The sequence below is a fragment of the Cervus canadensis genome, chromosome 18 (assembly GCF_019320065.1).
Source record: "Cervus canadensis isolate Bull #8, Minnesota chromosome 18, ASM1932006v1, whole genome shotgun sequence".
In the NCBI taxonomy this organism is placed as follows: Eukaryota; Metazoa; Chordata; class Mammalia; order Artiodactyla; family Cervidae; genus Cervus; species Cervus canadensis.
Window position 1 is genome coordinate 41652829 of NC_057403.1, and position 23740 is coordinate 41676568.

At 46.3% G+C, this 23740-nt stretch overlaps 1 pseudogene; it reads right to left on the reverse strand.

The window, feature by feature from the left end:
• Positions 1–3066: 3066 nt before the first annotated feature.
• Positions 3067–23740, reverse strand: part of LOC122420091 — a 31722-nt pseudogene continuing 11048 nt past the window's right edge.

Below are 23740 nucleotides of genomic sequence, written 5' to 3' on the forward strand. Positions count from 1 at the left end.
CCATCACTAGATCTAGTTCTCCTGCCTCCTGATTTTGGTTTCTGAATCCTCTCATGGACTGAAGCACATTAGGGACATGAGCTAGTGACCATGTGTGGCTTCTCTGACCTGGTTCTGCTCTTTCCTGTGGAAGCAGCCCAGAGCATCCCTATTCCCACTGGGAGGTGCTCTGTGAGGGTGACGGCCTCCACCTTGCCCTGGGGGACGTTCTCTCTTAAGTGATGGACTGGGAGCTGGCTTTCTCTTGTCCCCAGAGGCCCTGTGCCCTGTCCCGGGCAAACATGCGGCAGGAAAGCTTCACCTGGTAACCGACAGCAATGACATCAGGACAGCGGACTCTGTGAAAGTCCGGGTCTGGGCGTCAGGGCAGCTTGTGTGAGGCCTGCTAGGGGAAGGGGGTTGTGGATAACGTGTGCTCTGACTTTGCCTTGCCGTTGCTTCCCCAGCCTGCTGCTCCTGCAGCCCTGCGGGGTGTGCCTCGTGTGCCCAGGGCTATGTCTGCAAAGGGGCCTCGGACAAGTGCAGCCGCTGCACATGATGCAGGGGAGAGCCTGCCCGGTGTCCATAGAGCAACCAGCCAACCTTCAGTTTCTTCCTTTTCATACAACCTGACTCGGCGCCACGTTCCTGTTTCTATGAAACACCTGAGTGGTAATAAACGCTGTTGACTTTATTCTGGCCCTGTTTTCCTTTTTGTCTTGGACACAAAAAGTTCACGTCCATGAGGACTGGGGTGATGAACTGGACCAGAAGCCCAGAGACCTGGGTTCTGGACCAGAGAGGAGCCTCCCCACCACCCCCGACTCTGTCTTAGCAGGTCACCTCTCATATCTTCAGTTTCTCAGCTCAAAGGAAAGCATCGTCCAGATGATTACGGCATCTGAGAAACGTAGGGTTTCACTGTATTCATGTTAAGAGTATGGTTTGCGGAGAAAGTTCTCCATTTCTCATTTTCCTTCTCTGGGAAACCCTGCCAAACTCAGTCTTGGTGAGAGCCTGGAAGAGTACTCGGAGGGGATGAAATCCAACACACCTCTTGCTTGACATCTACACAGGGCTGGCTTCTAAAACACCATGGAAAAATCTTTTTTTTTTTTTTTTAACACCATGGTTTAAAACTTTGGTCAGTAAACGGATTTCTAAAAAAATTTTTGAAACAACAACATATATCAAACCCATTTTTCCCTTCAACACATACATTCACCTAAATATGTGAAGAACAAATTACTAGCATTAGAGACTTTTATAAGCTGCACATATATTCACTGAAGGTGTGCACCTGTTCTGGATACACTTCACCAATGCCCCATTGTGTGGACCTCACATGCCTGGTGTGGCCCTGCTCCCCTCCACGTCTCAGGGAACATCAGTTTTGGCTTTCCCAGTGCTGCTGACAGGACCTCTGACAGGTCCTTGCAGTGGTCTGACTCTGAATATTTGCAAGTTCCTCCCTAGGTCAGGCTGAAAGCTGCCCTTCCCTCAAAGCTAGCCCTTAGCTAGTGGAAATCCCCATACTCACTTGGATTTGTAGGGAATTTCCTAGTCATTGTCAAGGAAGGGTGAGTGTGCCTGAGACTTGGTTCCAATGGAAGGATTTCACGTTTTCCTCTGCGTGCTGATGTTTATTCAGCGGTGGAGAGCCTGGTGTTTACTAGGGAGCAGTGTGAGATGGCTGGATGGCATCACCGATTCGATGGGCATGAGTTTGAGTCAACTTCGGGAGTTGGTGATGGACAGGGAGGCCTGGCGTGCTGCGATTCATGGGGTGGCAAAGAGTCGCACACGACTGAGCAACTGAACTGAACTGAACTGAACTGAAGTGTGTGCTAAGTGAACGCAATTGATTCCAGGTGTTCCGCCCCCTGGTGTTTGCTGGAGGGAATTGCTACTTGATGTTCAATCCAAGAGAAAGGGATTCTGTAGCGATTGAGTGGTCAAGAACTTGCCTGCCAATGCAGGAGACATGTATTCCATCCCTGGGTTGGGAAGCTCCCCTGGAGAATGAAATGGTAACCCACTCCAGTATTCTTGCCTGGAGAATCCCATGGACAGAGAAGCCTGGCTGGTTACAGTCCGTGGAGTCGAAAAGAGTCAGGCATGACTTACAGACATAAGAATAACAACTACTACCTGTTACTAGCATTTCTCATGGGTCCCTGATAGGGATCCAGGGAGAAGGGCCTGCGATGAGTGTAGACTCCCCTAGGGGTCCATGCTCCTGAGGACTGTATACTTCCGTACTCGCCCACCGTCGGCCTTTTGCAGTTGATTCACATTTTAGACTCATTCTACTCACACATGCAGTGACTCCATCTTCCACCTGCTGGCCGTCAGCCAGCGTTTGCATTCCATCTCTCCTCCACAGTGCCTGTGTTCCTTGAGACTTCAGGGTAATTGTTTGCCTAGCAGCCACTCTGAAACAGTCAGAAAATGTCATGACTTTAAGGATAATATAATTTTTTTGTGTTAAGGTGGAAATGGCATTACTTTGAGATTTCTACAACCCAGGAGAAGCCATAAAATCACCCAGCCATTCTGAAAGAGACAGTTTTCAGGTAACACTTCAGGGACTCACTCCAAGGTGGTTACTGCTTGGCCCTGATGTGGTCCAGGCCACAGAAAGGGTTCAGATGAGATGGAAGAGATGGCCCCAGGGAGGGGCCTGGAGGGACAATCCGTAAGTTGAAGGGAGAAGTGCAGATTGCGGGAGGGCCAGGAAGGGCCAGGCAGCCATGCCTCAGTCTCACCATGTGCAGTCCCCTTTCCCACTCCAGGGACATCCTCAGTCTGTGTCGCCTCCATCTCTACAGGCAGCTCCACATGGACAAGGGGGACATGGCACTCTGGTCCCCCACATCCTCTCATTGGAGCTGTGCATGGCCCAGAGGCATGGATCTGATGCAGCATCCCCCTCAGCACCTCCCAGGGCCCAGCCTGCTCCACTCTGCCCGCCCAGAGATCGAGCCAGAACGGCCAGAGCACCTTCCTGCCAAGGGTACCCACTGTCTTCATCCTGCTCTCACTAAGGAGGATGGCTTTATTCCAGCGCAAGACAAAGATATTGACTTGGTCTGCAAAGGAACATTTATTTCCAAACTGAGGCCACAGAAACAGAAACTCCCCCTCCCCCCTTCAGACTACATAATAAGATGCCTCTTTGACACATAGACATTTCTAGAGAAAGCCTTGTTTGGGGTCCAGTTGAGCGTCCTGTTCGCAGCTCAGCATGTTTTAACTGTGGTGCCTTCTTTATGGCCTTTCAGACAGAAGCTCGTTCCAGAAAGCCACCTCCTCGTCTTTCAGCTTCTTGGATACCTGAGTGTTGACGCCAATCTGAAGGTACCCTTCATTATGATCATATACTGGCCAATGGGGAAGCCCCTCCCCATTGGGGTTCCTGAAACAGAATCAAATAGAAATTCGCCTAAGTGACAGGGTGGTCCCAACCACCCTCTGAGATGGTCAGCGATCCCGTGGCTTCATTTCTGCCAAAGGCTCATATGCCTCCAGAGCCAGGAGACTGACCATGTCTTGGGCAGCCAGTCCATCACAGGGAGCTCTCATGTCAGAGGTCACATGGTGGGGTGTTTGACCATCACATGTCGGAAGCTCCCCCAACCCTGTCCCCTGTCCCTTCCAAACCCCACTCTGTCTCTGCGAGCCGCTCACCCATTCCGAGCAAAGTTGGCCCAGAATTTCATCACCATCTTGCTGAGATTGATCTCCTCTTCTGATGCACCATCTGTGAGGAGGAGACAAAGCCATTGCTACTCCAAGTGTGGTTTGTGAGCAACAGCAGCCCTTGAGAACTTGTTAGAAATTCAGAAATGGGGCCCTTACTCCGGGCCTACCAAGTCAAATCCTGCATTGTAAAAAGATCTTGGGTTATTCAAGCACACTTTAAGCTTGACTGTCACCACTGACAGTGGACTCATCGCAAGTCACTCAGTCGTTCGGATTCTTTGTGACCCCCATGGACTGTACCCCGCCAGGCTCCTCTGTCCATGGCATTTTCCAGGCAAGAATACTGGTGGGGGTTGCCGTTCCCTTCTCCAGGAGATCTTCTCAACCCTGGGATCGAAGCCCGGTCTTCCACATTGCAGGTGGATTCTCTACCATCTGAGCCGCCAGGGCTCAGTGAGGGTCGGAATCCATCCATAAGCTGTCGCCTTGTCTTCTGTGCCCACCCGACTGCCCTTCCCCTGCAGCGTTTCAGCGACACAGGGCTGTTGCTAGACTAACCCCACCTCCCAGGATGCTCTCCTTTAGGTCTTTTCTCAGTTTCCTTCACCCACACACATTTTCACAGAATCTGAAAAAGAACCAAGCTGCAAGATTCCCAAATAGTCATCCATCAGGAAGTGTCCAGAGGCACGGCCCTGGGGTGTGTAACACCCACGTTGTTTATAACTGCTGATGGTGAAGACATTAAAGACCTTCAGGACATTCGTGAGAGGTATTCTTTAAAATACTATAATTTAAATATACTTAATTTTAAAAGATATGAGCTTTAGATGCATGGTTAGATATACAGCCACATTAGTCCTGGTTCAAGGTTAACAGTGGTTCTAACCTTACTCTCACTCCCAGTCTCCTATGCTCTTACGAGTGCGGAGTGAGCGGTGGCCTTCTAGCCCTGAGCAGGGCCCTGCCGGTGACCCACCTCCCTTCTTGCTGATGCCCAGGTCTCGATTCTTAGAGTGACCATGGGTGAGGGCACAAGGATATGCATTCTTCACCATGTACATTAGGGCAAAAAAAAAGGTTGGGACCCTTTATCCTTCAACGTTGTTTTGGTGAAAGTAAGACCTGGAGAGAAGGAGGAACTTGCCCAAGGTCACCAAATCAAAACTTGAACCCCGATCTTCTAACTCCAAGCTTATAGTCATCAAAGGGCCATCACCTCTCAGAAATGGAGCCCCAAAGACAGAGAAGAGCTCATCCCCGTGGTCTCCTATCACCGTCTCTGGTTTCAGCTCTGATGAGAAGCTTGGGCGATAACGAAACTCATACATGTAGGTTGGGGCTCCGGCATCTGTAAGACATGGATTCATACACAGTTCGTTTCAGCAGACACACACCTGCATGGTATCAGGGTCTCGAGAGGGCGTTAGGAATCAGGAAATTGGTGGCACACCTGGTCCTGAGTGACAACAACAATATTATTAGCAGCTGCCCACCGTGAGAACCAACTGTATGCCAGACGCTGTGTGTCCCTGCAGGAAGCCCCTGGTTATTAGCACAGTAGAGAAAGAATTTGGGAAAATTCTATGACTTAAGGGTGTGTTAGTGGTGGAGGTAGAACTGGATTGAGCCAGGTGTTTATTGAATGAATGAATAAATGTTGAAACTCTGAGGAAATTAATTCAATATAACTATCATTATAGAGGCACTGGGTCAATACATAGAAATGTCTTTGCCTACCAATACATTCACATACCAGAACGTCTAGATACATACTGCTTATGTACACAGACATACTAATGCATTTCATTGATATGTGTGTGCTAAGACTTTTCAGTCTTGTCTGACTCTTTGCCACTGGACGGACTATAGCCCGGCAGGCTTCTCTGTCCATGGGATTCTCTAGGCAATAATACTGGAGTGGGTTGCCATGCCCTTCTCCAGGGGATGTTCCCAACCCAGGGATCGAACCAGCATCTCTCATGTCTCTTGATTCTTTAGCATTAGTGCCAGCTGGGAAACCCACATTTCATTGAGAGCAGGATGCTTTTCATTCCTGTGGAGAATCCCTGCAGCACAACAGGTGCCTTCGAGTCTGCCTATTTTTGAGCATTCCCAGTGTTTTTCTCACCTACTAAAAGTGAAGCAGATTCAAGGAAATTCAAGTTGCTGGCCTGAAAGTGCAGATATTGAAACACAAACCCATGCAGAAAGAGGACAATTTACTCCCCGTGTCTCAGGAAACCGCAATCCAGCATTTCCTTTTTGTCTGTCCTCTCACGTGTCTTGCTTCCTGCATCGCCTGGGGAGTGTTCAGCAGTGGCAGAAGGGAGAAGGGGCTGAGGAAATGGACAGGCCCTCTCTCCTGGCCTCTCTCTTCCCCTCCTCACTCCCCTCTCTCCACCCTCCCTTGAAGCCCCAAGAAGATGTTACTTTTCCTGCTGATGCTCAGCAGAGATGCCCATCTTTCTCCTTCAGGGCTTTCTCGTGGGCCACCCACCTGGGGACCTCTGTGCTTTGCATTGATCGTTATGCCGCAGCCAGTGACTCTGAAGGGGAAGGGTCAGGCCCCAAGGCAGACTGGTGGGGAGATATCACAACTTCTCCCCAGTTTGTGACACTATCACGTTTTGAAAATACAGATAAAGGAAAATGAACACAATGCTCACTTATAATCACACCACTCAGAGAAACCTCTGCTAATACTTTAGTACTTATGTATAAAAAATAAGGGTATTATTGGATATGTAGTTTTGTAATGACTATAATAATTTCTTTATATTATTAAACATTTGTCCACTCCATGGTGTAAGAATATTCACCACCCTGACAGGAGGATGGAGAATAATTTAGTTGCCTCCCTTTTCTACCCCATCATGTCATTCTTGGTTTAGCAAGAGGTGCTGTTTGGAAGAAACAATCCTTCCACGGCTCCATAGTCCACGTGCTAACCAGGTGCTGCAGGGTCGAGCAGAGATTTTTGTGACGAGGGTGTCTACTCTTGCCTCTGCCACTCACAAGTGTTAGAACTCAGGGGGCTTCCCTGGAGGCCAAGTGGTTAAGACTCTGCACTTCAACTGCAGGGGGTGCAGGTTCAATCCCTGCTCAGGGAATCAGGATCCAGTATGCCGCATATTGTGGGCAAAAAAGAGAAAGAAACTCAGGACCCAACCATACAAGAAAGACCTAGTGTGCGTGACAGAACTCAGTTATGATCATCTTCTTTCCCTTCCTCTTATTGTTTTGTTTTTTTTAACTGTTTCACCTTAAACTATTGAGATTTATTTTACAAAAAATTCCCACAATCACAACATAATCTTCACAGAAACGTAGGACAGAGATTTCAATAATAACACTTAGGAGCTACAAGAGAAGTAGAAGGTGGGAGAAAGCTAGTAATAAAATATACGTAAACTAAAACAAAGTGAGGTTCTCCTTTTTTTGGTGAGGAAGGACTTATATAAAGTTGACAGCAAATAACCAATAAATCATAGAAGAAATAAAAAAAGAAATCAAAATATGCATAGAAACAAATGAAAATGAAAACACAACAACCCAAAACCTATGGGACACTGTAAAAGCAGTGCTAAGGGGAAGGTTCATAGCATTACAGGTTTACCTCAAGAAACAAGAAAAAAGTCAAATAAATAACCTAGCTCTACACCTAAAGCAACTAGTGAAGGAAGAAATGAAGAACCCCAGGGTTAGTAGAAGGAAAGAAATCTTAAAAATTAGGGCAGAAATAAATGCAAAAGAAACTAAAGAGACCATAGCAAAAATCAACAAAGCTAAAAGCTGTTTTTTGAAAAGATAAACAAAATTGACAAACCATTAGCCAGACTCATCAAGAAACAAAGGGAGAAGAACCAAATCAACAAAATTAGAAATGAAAATGGAGAAATCACAACAGACAACACTGAAATACAAAGATCATAAGAGATTACTACCAGCAGCTCTATGCCAATAAAATGGACAACTTGGAAGAAATGGACAAATTCCTAGAAAAGTATAACTTTCCAAAACTGAACCAGAAAGAAATAGAAGATCTTAACAGACCCATCACAAGCACGGAAATCGAAACTGTAATCAGAAATCTTCTAGCAAACAAAAGCCCAGGACCAGATGGCTTCACAGCTGAATTCTACCAAAAACTTAGAGACGAGCTAACACCTATCTTACTCAAACTCTTCCAGAAAATTGCAGAAGAAGGTAAACTTCCAAACTCATTCTATGAGGCCACCATCACCCTAATTCCAAAACCAGACAAAGATGACACAAAAAAAGAAAACTACAGGCCAATAACACTGATGAACATACATGCAAAAATCCTTAACAAAATTCTGGCAAACAGAATCCAACAACATATTAAAAAGATCACACATCATGACCAAGTGGGCTTTATCCCAGGAATGCAAGGATGCTTTAATACCTGCAAATCAATCATTGTAATATACCACATTAACAAACTGAAAGATAAAAACCATATGATTATCTCAATAGATGCAGAAAAAGCCTTTGACAAAATTCAACATCCATTTATGATAAAAACTCTCCAGAAAGCAGGAATAGAAGGAGCATACCTCAACATAATAAAAGCTATATATGACAAACCCACAGCAAACTTTAAACTCAATGGTGAAAAATTGAAAGCATTTCCCCTAAAATCAGGAACAAGACAAGGGTGCCCACTCTCACCCCTACTATTCAACATAGTTTTGGAAGTTTTGGCCACAGCAATCAGAGCAGAAAAAGAAATAAAAGGAATCCAGATAGGAAAAGAAGAAGTGAGACTCTCACTGTTTGCAGATGACATGATCCTCTACATAGAAAACCCTAAAGACTCTATCAGAAAATTACTAGAGCTAATCAATGAATATAGTAAAGCTGCAGGATATAAAATGAACACACAGAAATCCCTTGCATTCCTATACACTAACAATGAGAAAACAGAAAGAGAAATTAAGGAAAGAATACATCCACCATTGCACCAAAAAGAATAAAATACTTAGGAGTATATCTACCTAAAGAAACAAAAGACCTATATAGAAAACTATAAAACACTGATGAAAGAAATCAAAGAGGACACAAATAGATGGAGAAATATACCGTGTTCATGGATTGGAAGAATCAATATTGTGAAAATGACTATACTACCCAAAGCAATCTATAGATTCCATGCAATCCCTATCAAGCTACCAACGGTATTCTTCACAGAACTAGAACAAATAATCTCACAATTTGTATGGAAATACAAAAAACCTCAAATAGCCAAAGCAATCTTGAGAAAGAAGAATGGAACTGGAGGAATCAACCTGCCTGACTTCAGGCTCTACTACAAAGCCACAGTCACCAAGACAGTATGGTACTGGCACAAAGACAGAAATATAGATCAATGGAACAGAATAGAAAGCCCAGAGATAAATCCACGAACTTATGGACACCTTATCTTTGACAAAGGAGGCAAGGATATACAATGGAAAAAAGACAACCTCTTTAACAAGTGGTGCTGGGAAAACTGGTCAACCACTTGTAAAAGAATGAAACTAGAACACTTTCTAACACCATACACAAAAATAAACTCAAAATGGATTAAAGATCTAAATCTAAGACCAGAAACTATAAAACTCCTAGAGGAGAACACAGGCAAAACACTCTCCGACATAAATCACAGCAGGATCCTCTATGACCCACCTCCCAGAATGTTGGAAATCAAAGCAAAAATAAACAAATGGAACCTAATGAAACTTAAAAGCTTTTGCACAACAAAGGAAACTATAAGCAAGGTGAAAAGACAGCCTTCAGAATGGGAGAAAATAATAGCAAATGAAGAAACAGACAAAGGATTAATCTCAAAAATACACAAGCAACTCCTGCAGCTCAATTACAGAAAAATAAATGACCCAATCAAAAAATGGGCCAAAGATCTAAACAGACATTTCTCCAAAGAAAACATACAGATGGCTAACAAACACATGAAAAGATGCTCAACATCAATCATTATCAGAGAAATGCAAATCAAAACCTCAATGAGGTACCATTACATGCCAGACAGAATGGCTGCTATCCAAAAGTCTACAAGCAATACATGCTGGAGAGGGTGTGGAGAAAAGGGAACCCTCTTACACTGTTGGTGGGAATGCAAACTAGTACAGCTGCTATGGAGAACAGTGTGGAGATTCCTTAATAAACTGGAAATAGAACTGCCATATGACCCAGCAATCCCACTCCTGGGCATACACACCAAGGAAACCAGATCTGGAAGAGACAAGTGTACCCCAATGTTCATCGCAGCACTGTTTATAATAGCCAGGACATGGAAGCAACCTAGATGCCCATCAGCAGACGAATGGATAAGAAAGTTGTGGTACATATACATTATGGAATATTACTCAGCCATTGAAAAGAATTCATTTGAATCAGTTCTAATGAGATGGATGAAACTGGAGCCCATTATACAGAGTGAAGTAAGCCAGAAAGATAAAGACCAAAACAGTATACTAATGCATATATATGGAATTTTAAAAGATGGTAACGATAACCCTATATGCAAAACAGAAAAAGAGACACAGATGTACAGAACAGACTTTTAGACTCTGTGGGAGAAGGTGAGGGTGGGATGTTCAGAGAGAACAGCATTGAAAGAAGTGTGCTATCAAGGGTGAAACAGATCACCAGCCAAGGTTGGATGCATGAGACGGGTGCTCAGAGCTGGTGCACTGGGAAGACCCAGAGGGATGGGATGGAGAGGGAGGCAGGAGGGGGGATCGGGATGGGGAACACATGTAAATCCATGCCTGGTTCATGTCAATGTATGGCAAAAACCACTACAATATTGTAAAATAATTAGCCTCCAATGAATAAAAATAAATGAAAAAAAAAAACAAATTAGAGCAAGCAAAAAAATAAAAAATAAAATTGGCAGCATTATTTTCATTCTTTTCACCTGACTATCCCAAGTGAGATCATTAAGAAATTTGCACTCTCACACACTGGAAAGCAATTTCACAAAATGTATCAAGAACATTAAAACGCTCCAACAGCCCAGCTTAATAGTTTCACTTCTTAATTCAACCCCAGGAAAATGATTTGAGACTTGGCTAAAGATATATGCACATGAGGCTGAGTATGATGCTGTGTCTAGCATTAAAATGAGCAACCTGGCTAAATATCCACTGGGACAGGGACACTAAAGGAAATTTAATCCATCGTGCCATGAAATAATTGAGATTTTTCATGAAACAGCACTGACAATGAGGAAATGACTGCAATACAGTGTTCTGTGGACAATATAATAATTAATTTTAACATTATACCTAAGACACGGAAAGATTAATAAAAGAAAATATGTCAAAACTTTATAGCTCATACTTTAGGTGAAGGAATTATGAGTGATATATAGTTGCTCCTGTATATGTTCCCCTATTTTCAAAACTGTTTCAATGGTAAGATTAACTTCAGATTCAGAAAATGTTTTTTTTTTAGAGTAACATGTTTTTTAATCAAAAAGAGATTGAGAGAACTACAACAATGAAAACATAACATTGATAAACTCCAAGAAGTGCTGGCAATAAGACCCTGAATTCAAAGTTGTGATGTGTCATGTACATATATGACTGAGTCTCTCTGCTGTCCATCTGAAATGATCACAGGATGGGTAACGGGGTACACTCCAATATAAAATAAAAAGTGTAAAAAACAGGAAAAAACACAAAGTTGTGAGAAGTCAGATAAAAGAAAACGCAAGCCTAGCATGGCTGGGGGTGGCACGGATGCAGAGGGCGATCCTACAAATCAGACACACAGCAAGAGGCAAGACCAAGTACATGGACAATTTGACTCCAGGCAGCCCGAAAGGAGGAAGTGGTAGCTAGCACCTCCAAATTACTGAATGCTTGGGGACAGAATATGTCAGCTGTAGCTACACTTTAGTTGCTTATAAAGTCTCCAATTTAAAACCCTCCTAGCACGGTTAGGCAGAGAGGTCTGGATCAAAGCACCATCTCCTGGCTTGCAGACTAGGTGAATGAGGGAGGGCTCCAGGAAAGGAAGGGCCCTGAGAGGAACTCAGAAGGTACCCAAAAGGAACACCTCTTCTCCAGGTGGGCTCATCCATCCCTGACCTCACACCCCACACACGGCCTCGGATCAACGTTGGACGGTCCTGTGGTAGACACAGCACCACTGGGATAAACGTAAGTTGGCCACAGACATTGACATTTACCAGACCACCTGCTCCTACTCTTCCAGTGCTCAGTCCTTTGCACTTTCTTGGTCCCAGAAAACACTCCTTTTTTTTTTGGCTGCATGGCACAGCATGCAGGCTGTTAGTTCCCTGATCAAGGCTCGAACCTCTGCCCTCTGCCTTGGAGGCACAGAGTCTGAAGCACAGGCCATCAGTGAAGTCCCCCGGACAACACTACTGATCCTACGCTTGGCCTCATGGTATTCCCAGCTCCCCTGGCTAACAAACTAGATTGCAGCTAGCTCTGACCCTGGAGACTTCTAAGACAAATCCTCCAATATGCACCCTGTGGCCGCACAGACTACTGTAATTCAGGTGAGGGGCCCCTGGGCAGAGGCTGTCGGTGCTTCCCCACGTTCTCTGCTTCCCAGAACACTGGCCTGAGTTCTACCTCCCATAGCTGCAGCTCTTTGCCGGAGGTCTTTGGTAGCCAGAGCTCCGTCTTCTGCTGGTTTCCCCGAGCTCCCCAGCGCCAGGTGTCCGTGGCGGACACTCCCCTGACAGCACCGTGCAGACTGACTTCCTTCTCCATTCATGTCCCTTCCCCACTCCTCTACCAGTGTTATCTGGGATCACCCCCAAATACACTACCTGCATTTGGATCCTTTTCTCAGAGCCTGCTTCTGGTGGAAACCAAAGCAGGACAGGGCCCCAGATGCGATCAGTTTTGGATGGATGACCGTCCGCAGTTCCCACCTATCTGTTTGTGCCAAGGTCTGGGCAGGAGTCAGTGATGGTGGCGTGGCGGTGACCCCCGCCTGTTCAATGTGCGGACTCACCTCTGTGGCGACGGGCCACGTTCACAGATGGGACACCAAACATTCCATCTGCTATCAAGTCCAGGAACAGGCCTTTCTTTTTGACAGGGTCATCTGTCCCTCCTAAATACTTGTCAGTGGCCACTGGAGCCAGTTCCTCAGGAATGCTCTGAAATAGATCAAGTGAAAGTGACCACTGTTAAAATTAAATACAAAATGGAGACCAGACTTACGAATTATCTGTGCAGACAAAACCATTTAAGTCATGGAAACAAAACGGTAGCTTTTCATGCACATAAGCAAAATCTAATGTAGGTTATTTTTTGTAAAGCCCTCTGACAATCACAAAATAAACTTAAGTCATCTCACTAAAATGGCATGAGATAACCACTTTTAATCAGTCCTTTGCCACCTGAAAAACTCTATTGCAATAAACAATCACTGAAAAGGTGAGCAGCTTCCTCACTTTCACTCTAGAAGCCATGCTGCATCTTCACACCCCTGAGTTCCTGTGATTCCTGGCCTCTTACCAGGATGGGGTAGGACTGCCACACGAGTGATGTGGCCGTCTTCTGGTCCAGCTTGTCTTCAGAGAGTGGATATCTCATGAACTGTTAAAACAAAGGTTAAGCAATCGTGAAAGCATCAGGTAATGGCAGGAAACTCCAAAGTGACCAAGAGAGCAAACTAATGCGGGCTGAGGTCACTTTGTCATGTCTTGATGGGCTTGGGTCTTTCATGAATTGGGTAAAATCAATGAATCAAATGGACTTTCACATCCAGAGATCAAGGAGTGCAACGAGAATAACGGAATTGTTAACAGAAGCTGTCCCAGTCTTTGTGTGTGTGGACACACACACACACGTGTGCATGCTCAGTCTCTAAATCGTGTCTGACTCTTCGTGACCCCATGGACCTTCCAGGCTCCTCTGTCCATGTGATTTTCCAGAATACTGAAGTGGGTAGCCATTTCCTACTCCAGGGGCATCTTTCTGACCCAGGGATCGAACGCACATCTCATGCTTAGCAGACAGATTCTTTACCACTGAGACACCAGGGAAGCATATATATATACATACATATATATACGTACATATATACAAATACACACACACAGACACACACACACATTTAGGCTTAGAGTTCCCACAGTCGTCATCAAGACAGAAAGGGAAGGTTTCAGCCAGCCTAGTGTTGAAGTCGAAGGCTCTGGGGCAGAGGACACAGCCCCATAAATACCCTGCCGTGTCAGATAACGAAGAAAGCCCCAAATCCTGCCATTATGACTTTGGTCCTTCGGTAAAACCTCTGAAAACAGGCTGGAGAACCACAGAACTCTGCACATAACAACTTCATCAAAACTCTGTCCTAAGAGACTTGACCAGACTCCAGGACAGCTGCAGAATGCTCAAGGCCATGTCCCCAGGATGATCGCAGGCCCCCTTAAAGAGCTCTGGGCTGCCAGGAAACTTTACTGCTTGTTTCAGCCAAACCTGGTAATGGGCAGGTAGGTCCATGAAACCCTTCTTAGAGCAGTTACTTTAGAAACCTTGCAATTATCTTTTCTTTACCGCTTTAGATGTAACTCTTCTACCCCAAACTGTTTCCTCAAGGATCTGAGAGTCATCTCTATGAACAACAAACATTCAGGGGATAATTCTTGGTCTCTCCTCTAGTCTCTGTGAGATGAAAAAGCCTAACTTCAGTGGGGGCTTTGATTTTACTGACACCACTGCCTCCTGTCATAAAGACAGAAGTTTGTTTCTTCTCCAGATAAATGCCAGCTAACAAACCCAGGCATTCATTTCAGGGTCTGGGCTCAGTTCATGATGGATCTTTTGCCGAGAGCAGGGGTGTAACTGAATCAAATCTGTTAGCATGTCACCTAGTGTCTGGCTTTGTTTATCTTTGGCAGAAGGGAAAGTACTTCCTAACTCTTGAAGTCAATTCTAACCCAGGACGACGCGGGCTCCTTTGACTCTTCCCGGTGAGATGCCTGAGAGCATGGGTGCAGGAGTGGGGCAGACTTGTGGAGAAGGCATGAAAGCACCAAGCCCGAGGGGAGAGGCTTCAGGTCCCAGACCTCACTCTCCAGAACCCCGAAGCCCCTTGCCCGTTCCAAGCCTGGGGTTTTTCATCTGCCCAATGATGATCTCTACCAGCCCTCCTGGAACCAACATTTCAGGATTCATGGAAGGGAGGACAATCAGAGACTGTGTGGGGATGTGGGTCCCCAGGGCTACATCTCCCAGATGACAGTGTGGACCATCAGAGATGGTTTCCATGGAAATGTCAACTTTTGTATGAAGGGGGCAGCTGCCCGGTCCCAGAGAAGGGTCTGCAGAAGGAAGGGTCCTATGACCAGAGATATGAGGGGTGATGTGACCACAGATGGGAGGGGTGATATGATGGGCAGCGGAGGCAAGTCTATGAGGCCTGCACTTTCTCACCAATGGCAGAATCCAGCCAAACTCTTGCTTGTTGATTCCAATGATGTAGGGAACGGTGTTGAAGTTCTTTTCAGCCAGCATCTCTTCTGGCATCTTTGGCAGCAGCACTCCGTCAACCACGGTGGGCAGGAAAGGATAGTTCTGGGGAACAGGGCAGGGCATTGTCTGTGCTTCCCCTGCCAGGTCACACCCGCATCCCCGTCTCCACTTGCCGGGGCTGACAGCCAGCATGTGCTCATGGCTGGTGGTCACACACTCAGGCCTAAGTCTGTGGACCCCAGAGGGCAGAACTCTGACCAGGAGAAGGCAGTAGTCAGGTGCTGGGGCAAATCTTCACTCAAATTTGTATAAAAATATATAATACAAAGTGTATTTAATTTGAAAAGCATACATTAAGGTATCTCTAAGCATCTCTCCATCTACAGTCAGTTCTTGTAAGCACCCCTTACAGGAAACCAGCCTCACAAAGAGCCTACCCTTTTTTTGTCACTTTAGCAAAGCTGTAAGATTAACCTTTGAGCCAGGCCCCCCAATGCGCTACTCATCTTCAGCCCAAGCACACCTTTCAGATTTTTAATCACCCAATGCCCTGCCCAGCTTGTTGGTTTTCCCCATAGACCAAAGAAGCAGAAATGAAGAATAAGAAATTCACAGATGATCGGATCTCTTCCCTAGCTGACCCATCTGGACTCTCCCAAATGTAAGAAGAAGATAACACATAGAGGAAGATCAGGAGGAGTCTACAACCTGCACACGAGCCTGCAGGCAAAGAGGGATGGTGACCACTCTGAACCCCTCATCTCAGAGGTGAACTGAGATGACTTCTCTGCTGCTTCTTAAAAACTTTCATGGCCAAACAGAAACTTGGTGGTTTTGGGGAGGAAACTGAGTCCACCATCACCCCAGATTGTGAGCATTCTGAATAAAGGTCGTCGTTGGCCAGCAGCGGGACCCCCACTTGACTTGGTAATGTTCTCATTATTCGTGATACTTAGGTTCTATAAAGTCACCATGACTCTGATTTAATGAATGCTGAGTTGCTGCCTTGGCGAAATAAGGGATCAGGTTCCTGAGAGCCTCTGGTCACATTATTTCAACCTTGTTCTGTAAATGTTTCTGTTTAAAGATACCTTACATAATAACCATTTCTTACAGATAGTTAGTTATATGTAATATTTATTGATAATAAAACACCAGTCAACAAGGGCTCAATGTTTTTCAGCCCGGGGAGGCTTCTGCTGGAGTTTCCTGCAAGGCTGGGAGGGGAGTGGTGCCTGAGGACTGAGATTCATGGCTCTTCTCCCCACAGTTCTGTAAAGAGTGCGACTTGCACAGCCAGTCAGCCCTGCAGCCCCCCAGGAGACGATCCGGGCTCCTCATGAAGTCTCCTGAAGAGCGCCTTACCCAGTCATCTCCACTCCCTGCAGTGGAGGTTTCTCCTCCACCTTCTCCCAACAGGGCGTTTTTAGGGATGTATACAAGACTAGGGGCTGGCTGGGGACAAGGACACAGAGTTGATGATGGAGAACGCTGGCCTGGGGGTCGGGGAACAGGTTCTGGTCCCATTATATGGTCGTCCTAGCTGTGAGACCCAGGAGGTCACAGCCCCTCTCTGGGTGTCAGCACTATAAACAGTAGGATTTACTAGGATTCCCCAGAAAGAATTAGTTCATTCTTTCCTAATCATTAACTGAAGCTTAAGGCGTCAAGACTTAAAATGTGTAATTAAGAAGCCAAAAGTCCTTACCTCTCTGGGGTCTCCATATAAATGAAGAGTGAAAAAGTTCTGTGAAGACAAAGACAGAGGTTGTGGTGAGGAGGCTTCCTGGGAGGAAAGCTGACCTCTGTGAGCTGTGCCCAAAGGTACCAAGTGCTCCCTCCTGGCGCCTCCCTGGCTGGGCTGAAAGGAAGCGGGCAGGACTCCCTCCCCTGGGCACCAGCTCAGGATGCAGGGGTGGGATGGGGGAGGGGAGCTCCCAGAGGACTGCTGTTGGTGCCTGCCCTGCCCTCGACCCGTTTCCCCTTCTTGTTCCTCCAGGAAACAACACCCCGATTTTCCTTTGGGGGACCCCCGCTTCCCCACTCTCACTCCATTTCTGGCATCTGTATGTGACCTCAGGTGCACCAAATCCCTGGATACAGGGACTACTTCAGCAGTGGACATGTGCCCATGTCAGTTCACTAGAGTTTACCCAAATTTTTGCTGCAGTCGTTGGGAAATAGGGTTTCTAAGCAGATAGTATGTAAGACTAGAGTACTGTTGCTGTCTTTAACCTCCCCAGGGGACAAATCAGTCTGAGAGGGAAACCAACAGAGAAAGGTAAAAGCTGAGATATAGAGACAGATTCTCAGTAATATCATATGTGCATCTGGATCCAGCCAGGCCTGAAGCTGTCGACTCCTAGACTGTCAGTGAATTACCTGCAGATTCTGTTACAACATCTTCCTTTCTCTTCTCAAGGCACTTTGAGATGAGTTTTCTTATCTTGCATTAGAAAATCCTGACTCATACAAACTGACTGAAATTCAGCCCACCCCACAATTCTCTTTGTTGTGAGCTTACCAAGACTGTACTAGTTCTCTTGTGATGCTGACGCTAAAAAGCCTGACCCTGTAAGGGGAAATTCCAGTAAGGATCCCTCCATTATGTGTTGTAGGCCCACAATTCAGGAGTGTGTGTGTGTGTGTTTGTGTGCAATGGGGAGAGAAGATGATCCTGGAAACACTTCCACATGATCTCAGACGATCTCAGAAGAATAATATGGACTCTTAGGTTCTCTGGGTTTTCCCAAAGTCACCCAATCTCCCCCTTATAAGGTGGATCTCTTGTGCCTCATAGAGTTTCAGAAAGAAATGTACACAACCAGAAAACAGTTGTGTGTTTATCTTTGAGCACAGTGGTCACCTTATTTGAGCCTGAGAAACCAAGACTCAAGGCTACTTTGGACTGAACCCATGGAAATAGAGCAGAGTCCAGTGCTGGAGGTTGGCCCCGGGGAGTCCAGCATTAGCCTCAGGATTCCAGGGTCCGGACAGAGAGTCCAGGTGCTCAGCCTACTCCAACAGTTCCCACTGGCTCTAACTGTGATGTTTTCTGGGTATCTGTCCTGCTGTAACTTCCTGTGAAGGCTCACCATCACGGCCGCCAATCCTGAAGTGTCAACTTCGCTGTGGAGCAGCCCAGTTTATTATAACGCATGCTTCCTCTCTCTACTCCCAGCACCTTTCATCCACATAAATCTATGTGTGTCTCTCCCCGTGAAGAGTTCCTTGCAAACAGGGACTATATCCAATGATGTCCGCGTCAACTACTCTGTTACCTCCCCCAATACACCTAGCAGAGGTGGACGGATGGATTGGTGGCTGGTTGGATGGATAAATGAATGCATGGATTGGTGAAACTGATCACTATGTGGAGTATGGATGAACTGGGGTGATAGCTGGGTAGATGGATTATACCCAGCAGATTAGCTGATGGATGGTTCACTGATTTTACAGAGATGGGTGATAAAATCTAGATAAAGAGGTGATTGGTAACAGATGAATGAATGTTATAGATGAATTGATATTAGACTGATGAAAAGATACTGATGAATTGAATTCATCGATAGATGGACGGATGTATAATAAGATGACGATCGATGATGGATGGATGAACAGGTGGATGGATGAATGGGTAGATAAACAGTTATGACAGAATCATGATTGAGGCAGACATGCAGAAAATCTAGAAAACTGGGCTACCACTGGGTCATAACTGAGGTGGTTTGTAGACAAGGTGTGGTAAGGTTTCTGAAAGCATTTGTTCTACATAACCCCATTCCTAAAATTCAAGGTGATAACTATCTCTGAGCATATGTAATGTGTAATTTCTTAAAAATATATCAGAAAACAAGATTGGAAAAGGTAAGTTTTGATAAATATGAGGGGTCATTGTTCAGTTGTTCATCTTGTTATTTATTGTCATTGCTAACATCTGAGATACTCATAATAAAAAAAGACAGAAGGAAATTCCCCATTCAGATCCAGAGGCTGACACTGGTCCTGGGAGGTGAGAAACGGTTTCAGGCAGTTTGTCCAGGGCAAAGGGAGAGCTAAAATGAGGAAGCCCGGGGCCATGTTTCCAGGGAGGGGGGCTTGTTTTTCCAAGAGAGTGGGTGCACTTACCATCTTTTGCGTTATCTCCAAGAGCTCATCCTCTGTCTTCTGGCTCAGGCAGTGAACAAGGACAGCCGAGGTGATGGTTTTGCACCCAGCAAAGGCAGCAATTTGCTGTAGAGATCACAGGTGACAGCAGAATTCAAGAGCCATGCCTCTTCCCTCCATCAATACCGAAGTGTTCTATTCCAACCTCCATTTCTATAGGCAGTCCGTGGTAGCAGTAAACACCCCAGACCAGTAGGTCCTGGGTCCCAGGCATGCCAGTTAGACTCCTCAGCCTCTGCTGCTTTATCTCTGTTCAAGTGGACAGAATGCTCTCAAAGCTGAACATCTAAAGAGAGGCAGCATGCAGGAGGTGCTTAAGAGCCTGGAATCCAGAATCCCACTTTCTAATTTCAAATCTGGACTCATCCAATTAATAGCCATTTGGCCTCAGGCCAGTCTGTTGCAAAGTGCAGCCAGAGGGGAAGATGCAGAAGAAGAGAAGTCAGGCACCACAATGACGGGACCCTGGAGAGTGTGCACGGGCTGCCTGGAGCCTGCTCCAGTGTCTGACAGACATCAGTGCTCAGTATGTATGTGGTGGAAAAATAAAAAGGCACAGGAAGAAGTAAAGGAGAGAGGAAGAGCGAGAATGTAAAATGAGAGTCTCAGATTCTCCGTTCTTTGATTTCTTGTCCGGTTTGATAGTGAAATTCAGTCCCATCTCTGAGACCTTTCTTTCCTTTAAGTAAGCTCCCCCTTGTGGACATAAGCCTGATTAATGGGCATCTGCTGTTAATATCCGAAAATTCTGAAAACATTCTCAAAAATTCTAAAAATTCACGGAGCCCCTATTATTCTCTTTCTACTTACCAATCCCTTCAGTCTGTGCTGCCCCCACGCTCTGCAAATCAGCTCTCGCAGCCTGATCCAAACGCTCTGTATCACTGACTCCAAGCCACACTCCTCAGCAGAGCCCCTGTGGTGCTTACCCTTCCTCGTCTTCCTAACACTCACCAAATAAAGACACAATCCTCACCACATCCTGTGTAGTATGGCCCTGCCATGGTCCCATCCTCAGCTCTCTCCAGATTTCCTCTGAAATTTCTGCTCTGCCCAATCAGCCTTCCTCACTCTCTCGAGACATTGGCCCCAGCCACAGGACATTTGCACAGCCTGTTCCTGTTTCCTGGATATTCCTTGCTTGCCAAGAAATTTACTGCTTAGCCTTCTCATCTCAACTCGTTGATCATTTCTTTCTTCTTTCTCAGGAAGCCTCTCTTAATAACCTCTCCCTATGCCCTGGACGAAGTGCTCCTTTTGGATTCTGTTATGACCTCGGATACATTCCTTTATTGCTCTAGGTACAATTGATATTTTATAAGTGGCAAAATTATGTAATCATTAATCTCTCTATTCCTTGAGAATAGAATTTAGGTATCAGGTTATCCCCAAATGATCTGTTGCATGAATCAATGAAGCCATGAAGAATTCTCAGGTACCCAGCCTGGTCAAAGGTCTCCAGGGAAAAGCCACTCCAGGCCCACAAAGTGCAAATGAGTCTAGTTGATCTCAGACCTCGAGCGAGACAACTCACAATGACAGACATTAAGCCCAGCGCCCCACCTGGCACACTTTGGGAAACATGTTCAGTGGAAAGTGCACGGGGCTGGAACCAGAGTCATGAGCCTGAGTCCAGCTCTGCCCTCATCACTCACTGACCTTGGCGAGGCTCTTGTACTTCAGCTCCCTGCCCCAGTTTGCTCAGTGGTAGAACTGGGAGGTGGGGTGAGCTGTGTCCTCGCCCTTCCTGTTCAGCCAGTTCTCACTTCTATGATTTTCTGAGGATGTCAGCCAGACTCAACCCTAAGAAAGGGCCCTTGACAACTCCAGGAGAGCAGAGCAAAAGGTGTGGGGGCAGACCAGTGTGAGACCTACCTCAGCTGCAGCCTTCATGTCCTTCTTGAGCAGGGCGGAAGTGAGGGCCACGCCACTCTCAGAGATGGCTCGGTGGAAGAGATTCTTGGCCAGGGGAGATAACACCTGGGAGGACCGTGTTGAGAAAGGGAGTTTATGCTCACAGGAGGCAGGGAGGCTGTTCTTGAAGAGCCACACCCATCCACAACCGTGTCCTGGATTGCTCCCGTGGAGGCCATGGGCCGGGCTTCTGTAGAAAACCTCAGCTGGACGGGGGCAGGAGCAGAGTGAGGGCCAGAACAGGCAGTGTGTGGCGCCCACTGACTATAACAATCAACAGTATCTGTAGGCAGCTTAGCAATTCCTAGCAACACTGCAGAGGCACAGTTCTTACGGCAAGTACAGTCAAGTAAGAATTAGTTAATAAAATAAAGGTGAATCAAAAGTTTTAAATGGCTGGGGAAATATAAAATAAATAAATAAAATAAAGGCGCAGTCTGACTTTCTGTTTCCATTACTCAGAATTTATCCTAAGGAAAATGAGCATGGAGGTATATAACAATTTTTAATAATGTTCAGGTTGTTTATAATAGTAAAAATTGGAAATAACCCAAGGTTTCAATATTATGAGATTGGATAAATAACTTATTTTTCATTCTTACGATGAAATTACTTGACTATACAAAAAAAAATGTGAAAGAGTGTTTAATGCTCAGAGAAATATTTATGTTGTTTTATAATGCTAGGGAAAGTTTGTGTTTAAAAATTTCTAGCTAGGGCTTCCCTTGTGGTCCAGTGGTTAAGAATCCACCTTCCAATGCAGGGGACACAGGTTCATTCGCTAAGCTGGGAGGATTCCACATGCCATGAAGCATCTAAGCCCGTAGGCCACAGCTTCTGAAGCCCTTGCAACTAGAACTGAGCTCCGCAGCAAGGCAGGGCCCTGAGATGCCCCCACACTCAGAAAGTGTGCAGCGATGAAGGCCCAGCACAGCCAAGGATTTTAAAAAGGGATTATAACAGTTCTAGCCAGATTGATAGATGGATAGTCAGATAAACAGGGTGAATTATGGAAAAGAATTAGCAAAATACAGCTCAACATGAGTATCCATGCATAATGGAACTCTGAATGATTTTTTCTTCTATGAGATATTCTGTACCTTTCCTGTATTCCACTTCATGAAATATAAAAACATTTCCCTCTGAATGTTGAACTGTGAAACCAACATAGGTTCATAAAATGTAGTGACGGGGACTTCCCTGGTGATCCAGTGGGTAAGACTCCAAGCTCCCAATGCAGGGGGCTCAAGTTGGATCCCTGGTTGGGGAATGAAGATCCCACATGCAAAGCGGACAAAAAAAAAAAAAAAAGGCAGTAATAACGTTAACCCTCTGCTCAAATGTGAGCCTCTGCTCAAATGTGAGGTAGCTGGAGTGTTTCTCACAGCTCCCAGCACCTTCTAATCTGATTTCCATCTTTGCCTCCCTTGGCGTCTCCCTCATTCCCACTCCCCACACCACACTCCCAGGTCCCGTCTGTGTCCCTTGTCCCCTGTCCCACCCTCATCCCTCCTCCTCTTCTCCTTCCCCCCAGCCCAGCTCCATCCCTCAGCCCCAGAGCCTGCTGCCCTCCCTGCTGGGCATGGACAAGCCACCAGGTGCCCTCAGAGGGCCCCCACCTGTTCTCAGTGCTCACGTCTCCCTGAACTGTAGTCAGACCAGGACACTCAGACCAACCTCATGGTCGGCTCCTCTGATTAATCATTTACAGGCACCCCAAATCTCAAGAGAAGTGAGGTGAGCCCTAACGTTAAAATGATGAAGAAGGAGAGGATCAGCTCAAGCAACACAGGTCAGGAAGAGTGTGTCTGTCGCAGCTGTGGCTACAGAGTCGGGCCAGCTTTGAATCCAGGTCTTGAAAGTAATGGTCCCAGGACGAGATGGGCTAGTCTGCAAGGGGTCCCATCAGCAGCCACATCAGGGCCAGGAAGACTTACAAGAACGGAGACACTTTCCGCTCCTGATGACTCTCCAAAGATGGTCACAGAGCCTGGATCCCCTCCAAAGTTGGCAATGTTCTCCTGGACCCAGCGCAGCGCGGCCACCTGGTCCAAGTGGCCCCAGTTCCCACGGCTGTGCTCGTCCCCTGTGCTGTGAGTGAGAGAACAGGGAGGGGTTGGGAGCAGAGACGTCCCGGCAGGGCCCTGAGGACCAGAGATGGGGCTGGGGGTCCAGGTGAGCCTTCTGGAAAGCGCTGGGCTCCCACAGCCCTGACACGGGGTCTTCACTTTCCTGCTGTCCTGCTCTGCTGCAGGGCTCTACACAGCCATCCTTCATCTATTGATGAGCATTTGCTATGGTCGGGGTGACACCCTGGCTCAGGTGGTGGAGGAGAGGCCGGGGGAGAGGAAGTGGGGCGAGTATGTGCAGTTACACTGTCACTGGGAGCAGACACGGGCCGTGGGGGGAAGAGCTGAGGGGTCTCTGTGAAGGGGACACGTCCTGGGACACGACTCCCCTGGGACAACACTCCCCCGGCCCACAGG